Source organism: Talpa occidentalis, unplaced genomic scaffold (genome assembly GCF_014898055.3).
Source record: "Talpa occidentalis isolate TD23 unplaced genomic scaffold, MPIMG_talOcc4v2.1 talOcc4.7, whole genome shotgun sequence".
NCBI lineage: Eukaryota > Metazoa > Chordata > Mammalia > Eulipotyphla > Talpidae > Talpa > Talpa occidentalis.
In genome coordinates this window covers 62,741,119-62,751,879 of record NW_023605083.1, presented here as the reverse complement: position 1 = coordinate 62,751,879, position 10,761 = coordinate 62,741,119, and the positions used below count along the sequence as shown (strand labels likewise).

The following is a 10,761-nucleotide window of genomic DNA, read 5'->3' as shown; positions in this document are numbered from 1 at the left end:
ATTTTGAAACAACAAAACAGATTCCAGAATGCCAATTTCCAATTAGGGCATGGTTGACTTTTTCCTAAAAAAAAAAAAAAATCACCACTCAAAAAGTAAATGAAAATGGGGGACAGATATTGAAAACGGGAAGAAATGATACAGTTTTCTCTCAGACATAGGAATTTGCAGGAGACAGAGAAAGAGAGAAAGGCGGATGGAGGAGAGAATATAAATCTTAGACAACAGAAGGTAAGATCTGAAAGCCCCTTGGGTCTAGGATTCTCTTACCGAGAGTGTCTTGGGGGAAATGGGTGTTTGTGGGTCTCTATAGGGCCGAGATAGTGAAGGGGCAGTTGAGCCTGGACTATTATTTGGAGAGGTCCAGCAGCCATGAACCCTAGTGACAGGGGCCAAGACAATACAGCATGTAGCTGAGCTTTGCCTTTTATCTTCAGGCCCCTGGAATTTTATTTTAATGATGTCAGTGATTGAGCAACTGACAATTTACTTGGTTCATGGTAGCCAGCTTCGTACAGTCTCCCTGCATGTATCCTGGTCTTTTACATTTTTGTTGAAATGACATTGTTTTGCAATGTTGTATGTGATCTGTCCTTATCTTTTAATAATGGGGCTTGTACTAGTTGGAAGAGTAAACTTCAGATGAGTGCTGTTCCCACTGGGAGAAAAGCCTGAACTCAGGGAACTGCGCCTGGCGGTGGGCATAGAGGTTTTGTGGAGGTGTGTGCCACTTTGCCATAATTTGGGAGGAGACGAACCGGATTGCCTCAATAGACAACCATCTGGGCTTCAGCTGGGAAATCCTGTGGCAGTGTCAGCTGCAGTGGTGGGAGAGAAAAGTGTCACCTGCTTAGCCAGTTTTTTCTCTGAAAGGGACTTCGTAGCTAGAAATTTGAACCAGTCAATTCCTGGGATCAGTGGACACATCTTGAACATGGTAGTGGTGTGTGGAGGGAGGAGAAGGATCTAAAATTATAACTGTTTTCTGTCCTAAGCTAGTAGAGTAGGGAAATATCCGCTGCACAGAAGCAATTGTATAGGACTTTTCTTCAAACTGGAAGATAAAGAAATCAACTTCCAATCATAGAGAATGCTTAGCTTTATTACTACATTTCATCTAGAATATATAAAAATTCCATGAAGTGGTAAAATACCAAAATTCAGATAACAGAGTTTGTGCTGTTATGTAAAAACTGGTGAATCCTAGAAGCCTTTAGGTATATCTTCTCACTCCCTTTTGGAAGAGCTTATCCTGATAATCTCTGGTCACCCCCTGTTCAATGTAGCTTGAATTTCCTCACTGTAAACCCTGTTGAAGTCTTTACTAGTCTCTACTGACCACAGGATAATCAATCCCTCTCCTATCGAGAGTCTGTCAGAGCAGTGTCCCTTTAGCTTGCTGCTCCAAGAACTGTAGACTGCGGGGACCAGCCCTATAGTTGCTTCTGCTGGGGCCTGTCTTGTCTGCTTCCCTTGGCAGAGCTGCCCCACCACTTGCCAGGACCTGCCAGGATTGGGTTACTTCTAGGACCCGCAATGGGACTTGCTGGGGTCCATGGAGGCCGACTGGTTCTGGTTCCATTCATCACTTGCTGATATCTGCTGGGGTATATGGTGGCAAAGGGTGTTTCCAGAGGCCTCCACTACTGATTTCTGTGGAAAGGCCTATCACCAGTGGCCTTTCCCAGGGCACACTGAGATCTGTGAAGGCCTACTGTGGTCTGCTTCCAGGTCACGGCTCGGGGCCCAGGGTTTGCTGAGGTCGGCTAAGGGTTACCGTGGAAAGACCTGGCCAGTTCCACTCTGCTACTTGTGGGGTTGGCGGCACTGCTGGAGCTCACCACCTCCACCAGGGTATGCTACCTTCATAGCCCCTTCTGCTGTGTGCTGGGGTCCCCTCTGGATGTTACTCCTAGCTTGTGATATAATTGTCGGTTTTCCCTCAAGAGTTACTGGTTTTGCTCTGTTACAATCTAGCTGTGAGTTTGTGGAGGAGATGAGCCCAGCAGATTCACTCTGCCGCCATCTTGCCTTGCCCTATGCCCCTTCAGGTATTTATAAATCCTTTTTTTTTTTTTAGTTTTCTGAGACCAAACTAGAACAGGAAGAATGAGCCTGAGCCAACATGCCGAAGCAGTAGGGGAGGAGAATGCTGTCACTTAAGGTATTGTACTGTTTGGCTAGATGCCTCTAACTTACAGGTATAAATTCCTTTTTTTTTTTTTTTTTCAACTTTCTTAGTTCTTTTTCCAATCACCAGATTGAGGAGGCCATAGATACACAGGGTTATGTAATTCTCATTTAACCAAGAGGAGTGTCCTTTTGTATGCAAATAATTTTTGAATATAACTGTCACTTAAAAAATACTAGGAATTAATTTAATTCTGGTCTTCCCTTCCTTTGCTTTGTTCTATAGGTATGTATATGGCAATTTCCACTACTAAAATGCTAGTCCTTCGACCCACATATACTTTCATTTTACCTTTGTATTTGTCATGCAATTTCCTTATAAAGGTGTCTGGAAGTGAATAAAAGCAACACTGTTGATGCCTCTGTCAGCTTGTTGGAGTAGCAGCTCTCCAGTCTCACCTTTTCCCCCTGCGCACCTCTACTGCTAGTCTGCTCACCAGCGGGAAAAGGCAAAATCAGGGAGGAGAGAGGGAGGGAAAAAGAAAAGGAGAGAGGGCGTGAGGGAGTGAGGGTGGGGGGAGAGAGAGAGAGAGAGAGAGAGAGAAGGAGAGAGAGAGAAAGCTGAAGAAATTACTCTGAGTCCACAGGAGGGAAGCATAACAGGAGGTGAGATAATGGGTTTTATACACTGCATAGTAAGTGTAATAAACTCCAAGCTGGGAGGACAGCAAGGGTGCTCTGTGTGGGTTAATTGGTACCCTGCCTGCTCTTGAGAGAAAAATAAATTTTCAACCACATCAAAGTCTGCTCCAGAAGAAAAAATGCTCATTAAAAATGCCATTTCCAGGAACTCTGGCAGTCAGACAATAAGAAGGCTGAAAAATCACCTCTATTTGGCCTGCTCCTCCCTCAAACTTTGAACTATTTGTCTTGAGAAGAACAAAGAAAGCATGTAGGTAATACATTTAAATCCAAGTCCTTAGAAAGTGGAGTGAATTAGCGAGGGTTGACTTAGATCAATTTGAGGTCTCCCAGTGTGTCAAAATTTATTAGTGAGGGTGTGTTAAAAATCACCCTATGCCTCCATCTCCATCTCGTGAAAGGCTTACAGCAAGTGCATGGATGCTTCCAGTACTGTGCTCTCCTGATGGGCAAAAGGGCGAGATAAAGTAGATTGGCTTCTACATTTAATCCTGGAGGAAAACTCTGTGGTTCATAGATTTTTTCCTACCATTTACCTTATTTATTCTAAGACCATTTATCCTAAGAGCATTGTAGATTGCTGACGGCCGGGAGCATATTTTATTCCCTTTGGAAAACTTTTTATTTTGGAATAATTTTAGCTTTATGGAAGAGTTGTAAAGATAATTGCAGAGAATTCTCATATATACTTTATGTAACTTCTCCTAATATTGTAATCTTATATAGCCATAGTACATGTTTCAAAACTAAGTAATTAACATAGTATAATACTATGAACTAGAGGCTAGCTTCAAATTTTGTCATTTCTTTACTAACTTCTTTTCTCTATTCCATAATTCAATCCAGGGTACCACTTCACATCTTTCTGTCTATCTACCTACCTACCTACCCACTATCAACTTATTTGTTGATATAATCTCACTTTTTTAAAGCAAATTAATCTTGCATTATGATATCATGTAATTTTAAGATGTGCATCATTGAAAATCAATAACCATGTGCATTTAGAGCTTACATATTTCTCATAACCAGGGCTATGCCTAATAGGTGCTCAATATGTTTGCTGAGAGAACAAACTAGAAAAGAGAAATTAACAGTCAGTTACTTAGGTGTGGATACAGAGGTCTACAGACCTCTGGATACAGAGTGGTGACCGTGGATGTATCTGCTGCACAAAATTCTACACGGAAAGTTGGAAGCAATTAAACAGAAGACCCTGGAGCTAGCAGTTGGCAAGTCATTGTGGGCTTTTGTCTCAATAGCTTAATAGAGTGGGGGCAGCAGTGGTTTTCGTGGGTTGAAGAGTGAGTGGGAAGGAGAGACAGTAAGTGTGGGGAACTTTTAAAGCACTTTGTCAGTGAAGGCAAAGGCGGAAAAAGTTCAGTGATAGAGGGAGATGAAGGTCATGAGAACAGTTTCAAGAAAAGGGTTGGTGAGCTGATTTGTAGTCAGAGAAAAGGGAAACTTGAAAAGTTGGGGAGGATTTAAGACCTAATAAAGAAGAGGTGATGGCTGAAGTAATGCCAAGGAAAACTAGCTGTTGGAAAGGAGGGGAAAGCGTCTTTCCACTGAAGTAGGAAGAAAGGGGGATATTGGGTGAGGGCCATGGGTCTGTTTGTCCCGTTTACCCTGTTTCTTTCTCATCTAGATTTAATCGCTTTTAATTTTTAAAGAGAAGCTGAAAGATCATTCTCTGAGGGGGTAGGGGGCAGGAATGGATTGTAATAAGAGATTTTCAGAGACTGATGAAGATTGTTAGACTATTCGCTATGGGGCAAAGAAAATGCAGTGCCTAGGAGTGAATGCAGTGACTGATACAGCGTCCCTGAGGGCCCAGACATCATCGCGATGTTGTATTTGGGGCCTGAGCTAGTGGTGAATTGTGTCACTCTTAGCCTGCCAGATCCCTTGAGTACATAATAGCTTTTAAAAGTCATCTTTATTTTTCCTCTCATCTTACTATATCATTGGTCAAATTATTTATTGTGTTCCTCAATTCATTCATATTTTTCATTAACTAATAATGAATAATTTCTGTTTTGTGATGGGGTTTCACAGAGTAACCTGCCATATTAACAATGGAATTTTTCTACATTATTCTCCCCCTCTCCCCTCTGTATTATTTTGTTTTTTTGTTTTTTTAAGATTTATTTATTTTTATACAAGAGCTGGGGTACAGGTCAGCAGGAGGGTGAGAGGATTCACCAGAGACAGAGCAGGGAGCAGAACAGGCAGGCTGACCAAAAGCACTGCTGAGGGGAGCAGTGGGCGCAACAGGAGAGGTCTGCCGCTCCATGTGGGAATCTCCCTGGCCTGCTGGGAATTGAACCCACGCTGCAGAGGCTGCGGCACAGCTTCACAGCATGGAGCTCAACTTGCTGTGCCATGGGGGACGCCCCCTGCTCTGTATTAATGGTAAATAATTCTTGCAATATTAAGCCTATCTTAAATAATGACTATAACCAAACTTCTTGAGCACCTATTATATTATAGTACTGTATTAAATATTTTACATATGACTCCAAGGCATCTCAGTTTTAGTTGTGGGAACTGAGTCTTGGAGAGAGTCATTCTTTCAACCAACATATATTAAGCATCCTCCATGTGTCAGGCTTTATTTATTTATTTTGTTCATTGGAAAATAAATTGTAAGAGCCCACTAGCTGCACAGTTATTGGTAACAGTAAGCGCCTTCTTCCTTTGCAATTTGGTCTTCCTCAATTGGTCCTGTGGAGGCTTTCTTGTCACTTTCCCTATTTGATAACAGTTTAGAAGGATTGTTAGTCAAGGTGCTTTGTTTTCTTGACTAGTCTTGACTAGATTAATGGACTAGGCCAATTGAATGCTTTATTTTTTTTTAAATGAGATCTGAATCCTGTAACTAGAGAGCACAAATGAATAATTGACAGTCATTCATCCTTGTGTTTTGAAAGCTTTTTTGAAATGAGATCACCTGGTATGCCTGTGGATTTTGGTCATTTCTGAGTTTGATTTTCTGGTCTTATAATCCTGAGATCTCTCCTATCATGCTGTCATCATCATCATCATCATCATCATCATCATCCTCATCCTCATCCTCATCCTCATCCTCATCCTCATCATTTTTGCTTAAGTTAACCTAGTTTCTGTAGCTCACCATCAAGGAAACTAGGTTTGTCTCATTCTAGAATCCATCCCTTAAGTGCACAACTTTCATTAGCATATATTCCATAACACATTAGAATTCCTGGGAAATTGTCTCAGGGATTGTTACCTTATATATACTGATGTGAAAGTTTTCTGGACCTGGAGAAGCAGGACACTGAATCATCTGATTTTTTTTCTTTATTTTGAGCATGATTTATAAAGGCTGAGTCCTACTTTATTTCTCTAGGGATATGGAGTAGGCTAATCAAAGTACCCAGTTGGTCCTCATCTATGGTGAAGTATCTTATCACTTTGGCAATGACCTTATGGCAATTACTTGTGCTTGGTGGGACATTATTTCAGCCCCAGGGACCTATCAATAGCTTTCACCACCTCTGCTCACTTAGATTGTTAGTGCCTTATAGTCTTGGCTCTTGCTGTCTGTGTTTAGCAGGCGTTATGAACATAGGAGGAATAGCTGGCATTGCTGCCACTTGCAGGAGTCATCCTACTTTTGTGGAAACATGGAAGTGCTGTTCCTAGCCTCCCTGCAGGGATGCAGCCACGTACGTACAAACACCAGGCCACTGCTTACATTGTGAGCATCACAGATCACATTCCTAGAGTCAAACAATGAAGTGTCTGACTCCAGGTGTGGAATTGGCTTCTTGCCTATTTCTTCCTGCTTGGTGTCTATTTATGAATGCCAGCCCAGACTTCTTTCTTACAACCCTCTTCATGGTTGTTTCCTCACACCATCTCTAAGAACTTCAGACTCAGAACTTAGCTCTACCCTCTGGATTTATTTTTCTTATCGGTTTTATCTAAGAGTTAATTCCTTGGTATGCTGTCCGTATGTATAGACCCTCACTAACTCTGAATAGTAAAGAACATACAAACTGTGATCTGAAAGGGGAGGGCTTCCAGAAAGTTCTGATACATGATTTCTGCAACTTGTCCATTTTCTCTCTTGCCTTTGAAAGTTGATCCGGCAGGAGTGTGAGAGAAGTGACCCCTATGTGTGCTTCCTGCACAGCAGATTTCAGTACAAGAGAGCAATTGTGTTTTCTTACTGGACTTGCCCTCCTTCAGAAGCAAGGAGTATTTAATTGTTATTTCAATTTTTTGCCTCACAGAATGCCAGGTTATTCTGGTTTCCTTTCTTCCTTTCTGAACCTTGAAGCATTTACGAATAAAATGACTTACTTCTCAACTTTTCAAAACCTCTTGACTGGAAAACATTAAAACAAAAGTCTCGTTTCACGGAACCACCTCACGCCACCATTCCGGAATTCTTGTCAAGGAGGTTATGCTGTCTATCATCTGACTTTTCTGCTCATTTAAATAAAACCAGTATTTATCCAGGTCTCTGTAATCACACGAAAGAAGAACTCTCATAACATTTAGAAGAGCTGAGAAACCAGAGTCAATGATTTCAAGGCTCAAAATCTGAAGCATTCATGGACAGAGGAAGACTCAGAGGAACCTTCCAACATGTCTTCTCTGTGTGTCTTAACAGTGATGTAGGAGGAGAATACAGCTCTGTTAGTGCTTGTTTTGTCTGCTTGCAAACAGAGTCAAGCAGAGTCCAAATACTTATAGATCATATTTTTTTAAAGATTTATTTATTAATGCATACAAGAGCTGAGCTTAAGCCAGAGGTGCCTGGGGGTGAGAGGAGTCATCAGAGACAGAGTGGGGAGCAGAAGAAGTGAATCTACTGAAATACACTGCCAAGGGGAGCAGCGGGCAAATCAGGAGAGGTCTGCTGTGCCATGTGGGTTAGCTCCCTGGCTGAGGATCGAGCTCATGCTGCAGTGGCTGCAGACACCTTCACAGTGATGAGACTTAGCCTCTTGTGCCAGCAGGGAGGCCCTATAGATCATAATTTTATGAGACTTTTTGAGGCTGATGACATAATTTGTTGATAATCTACATTCTGAAATAAAAAACTATGTGCTTTAAGTTGGAAAGATCCACCTATCAATACATTACTAATATACAAAATATTGTTAAGTGGGATTGTTATATTAGTTTAAACTCTTCCTTGCTCCACATGTGGTGATAGCCCTTAAAAGTTAATAGCTTTGTCTCCTTTCCAGCCTGGTATCACTTTCTTTTGTGCATTTTCATATTCACATCAGAATGTCCTTTGGTTGTTTCAAATCTTATCAGGTTTTGTACAAAGTTCTTAATTTTTGCATCTCAAAGTGCTCAGAGTTCACTTTCAGGACAGAATTTTGATTCTTTACAATTTGTCCAGTAAAATGCTCACCACATGGTTGATGTTAACTTTGGAGTAGGTGTTAGTTTGTGTGCTGTGTTAGTAGATGCTAGTCTGTGTTAGTCTAAAGTTCTGGTGTATTCCATTCTGTGTTTATTTCTCTCTTTGGCCTTTTATTCTCTAGCACCACAACAATGTTTCTGAATAATGGCTTTAGAATAATTTGTGGGGAGCTTTTAAACAACAGAAGCCGGGGTAACACCCCAGACTCAACAGAATCTCCAGGGCTGCAACATGAGTATCAATATATTTTTGAGCTCCCTAAGTGATTCCAGTGTGCAGCCTGATTTGAGAAGCATTACTGTAGGGTTAAAAGGAGAAATTATGATGTTTCTTATGGTAGGAATTCACTTCCTTGTTACATGCCAAAGTACAGGAATCAGCTGATCCTATGTTGTGATGATACTTTCGGTGCTAGTCATTAAACATGAGCAGTGGCTCATGAATATGGTTATTCAAGCATTTCATGGTCAATATTATGGAACATATATAGTAATGCAGGTGGATAACATTACTAGTGTAGGAGAATCTTCTCTCAGATTTGGGCTTGGAGCTACTTTTAAGTTGACTTTTATGGTATGGGGGCTGGCTGTCATCAATGTCAAGTTGGGGAAGGACTGATAGACTTTTCTTTTCATCCTATGACAAATTTAGATCTGCAGGATTGTTGAAAGATGGAGGTTTTTCTGTTTTCTAGTTCCTATTTGTAGGGATTTGAAGATGCCTTATAACCTTATCATCTTTGCACACAGGATAGGTTGGAGCTTTGGGAATAATGCTTGATTCACATTGCCCTCTTGGGGAAGACTAGTTTGGGATGTAGTACCTTTTACTCTTGCTGTTGTGGATAGGACAAGAAGCTGAATTCTGAGGGACTATGCCTCATTTGAGACCAAGAAACATGTATAAGATTGGCTGTAAAATCAAGGAACAGGCATGAATCTACATATGGAAGCATAAAGTTCAACTTTGAGGTCAACAGATTTCAACAAAGTAGGAAAAATGGGGGGGGGGACACAGATCTGAATGAGTGAATATGAAATAGTGTTGAAGAACTTTGGAGGTAGAGTCAGAGAGTCTAAATTTTCACATTGCTATGCAAGGTAGCTCTATTGTGAAATATTATTCGTTGGTGACTGAGATGGAATGGACACTAAAGCAAACCTTCCCAGGGCTATTTTGTTTGAATGGTTTGAAACACTCCAGAGTGCTGACAGTCTGTATGTATACAACAATTTTGTCTTTGCCTTAGTCATAACTGGTTTCAAATTACTTGAAAATAATGATGTTTCAGTGACTCCACTCACATCATATGAAATAGAGCGTTTGGGATCACCTTTCCTTTTAAAAACAACTATAAAAATATTTTTATTGTGATAAAATCAATAGATCATAAAATGCACTCATTTAAAGTGTACAGTATTTATAATTTACCTCTCTAGAAGTTTATCTATAGATTTGCTTATTTGGACATTTGATATAATATAAATGGAATCACAGTATAAGCTCTTTTGTGTCTGGTTTATTTCAGTTAGTATAATGTTTTCAAGGTTCATCATTTTGTAGTATGTATCTATGCTTTGTTACTTTTTATGGCCAAGCAACATACGCTTTTATATATCATATTTGATTTAACTGCTTATTAGATGGTAGACATTTGGGTTGTTTTCAGCTTTTGGCTATTATGGATAATGCCGCTATGAACACTTGTGTACAAATTTCTCTTGGGTGTATATCTAGGCGTGGAATTGCTAGGTCATATGGTAATTCTATGTTTAACCTATTTTGAGAAACTACCAAACTTTTTTCCAAAGTGGCTGCCTCACTTTATAGTCCCCCAGCAAATGTGAGGCTTTGAATTTCTCTACATCTCTGCAATATTGGTTGTCTGTGTTTCTGATTGTAGATTTCCTAGATTTTGCTACTTTTGATGACACATGTACGGTGTATACAACTCTTTGGGTTTTCATAATTGTACTTTACAGAAAAAAGTATGGAAAATAGTCTAATTTGAAATGTTGCTATTTCAATGGAAAGCCTTCTTTCCAATGAAAGTTGGGATAGGGGCCTCTCTGGTGGCACTGGGGTTAAAGACAGTGCTATCAAGCTATCACCAGCCACCTCAGCATGAGTTCAATCCCCAGCCAGGGAGCAACCCACATGGCCCAGCAGACCTCTCCTGACTCACCTGCTGCTCCCCTCAGCAGTGTATTTCAGTAGATCTGCCTGTTCTGTTCCCCACTCTGTCTCTGGTGAATCCTCTCACCCCCTTGCACCTTTGGTCTGTACCCCAGTTCTTATATGCATAAATAAATAAAATCTTTAAAAAAAAAAGAAATTTGGGATGGTTGGGAAAGGAGGTAGGTCACCTAACTTCTGGAGTTGCCAATATCTGTTAGTTGAAGGAAACTCTCCTAACCCATCTACACATCTGGCCTCAGGATGTTTTTATACCAAGGTGGGAGAAAGGTGGCAGGGAATAGGTCTAAGTTGGTGTTATTTTTTCTCCCTGTCTACCG

General features: G+C 40.7%; 1 long non-coding RNA gene across 1 annotated transcript in view; it reads left to right on the top strand.

Moving 5' to 3' along the window:
* Window positions 1-209: 209 nt before the first annotated feature.
* LOC129144859 (uncharacterized) overlaps window positions 210-10,761 on the top strand; it is a 56,807-nt gene continuing 46,255 nt past the window's right edge. Inside the window, exons 1-2 of the long non-coding RNA XR_008549595.1 lie at window positions 210-231; window positions 2,081-2,164. This is a non-coding gene — a long non-coding RNA (uncharacterized LOC129144859). The remainder of the gene's footprint in view (window positions 232-2,080; window positions 2,165-10,761) is intronic.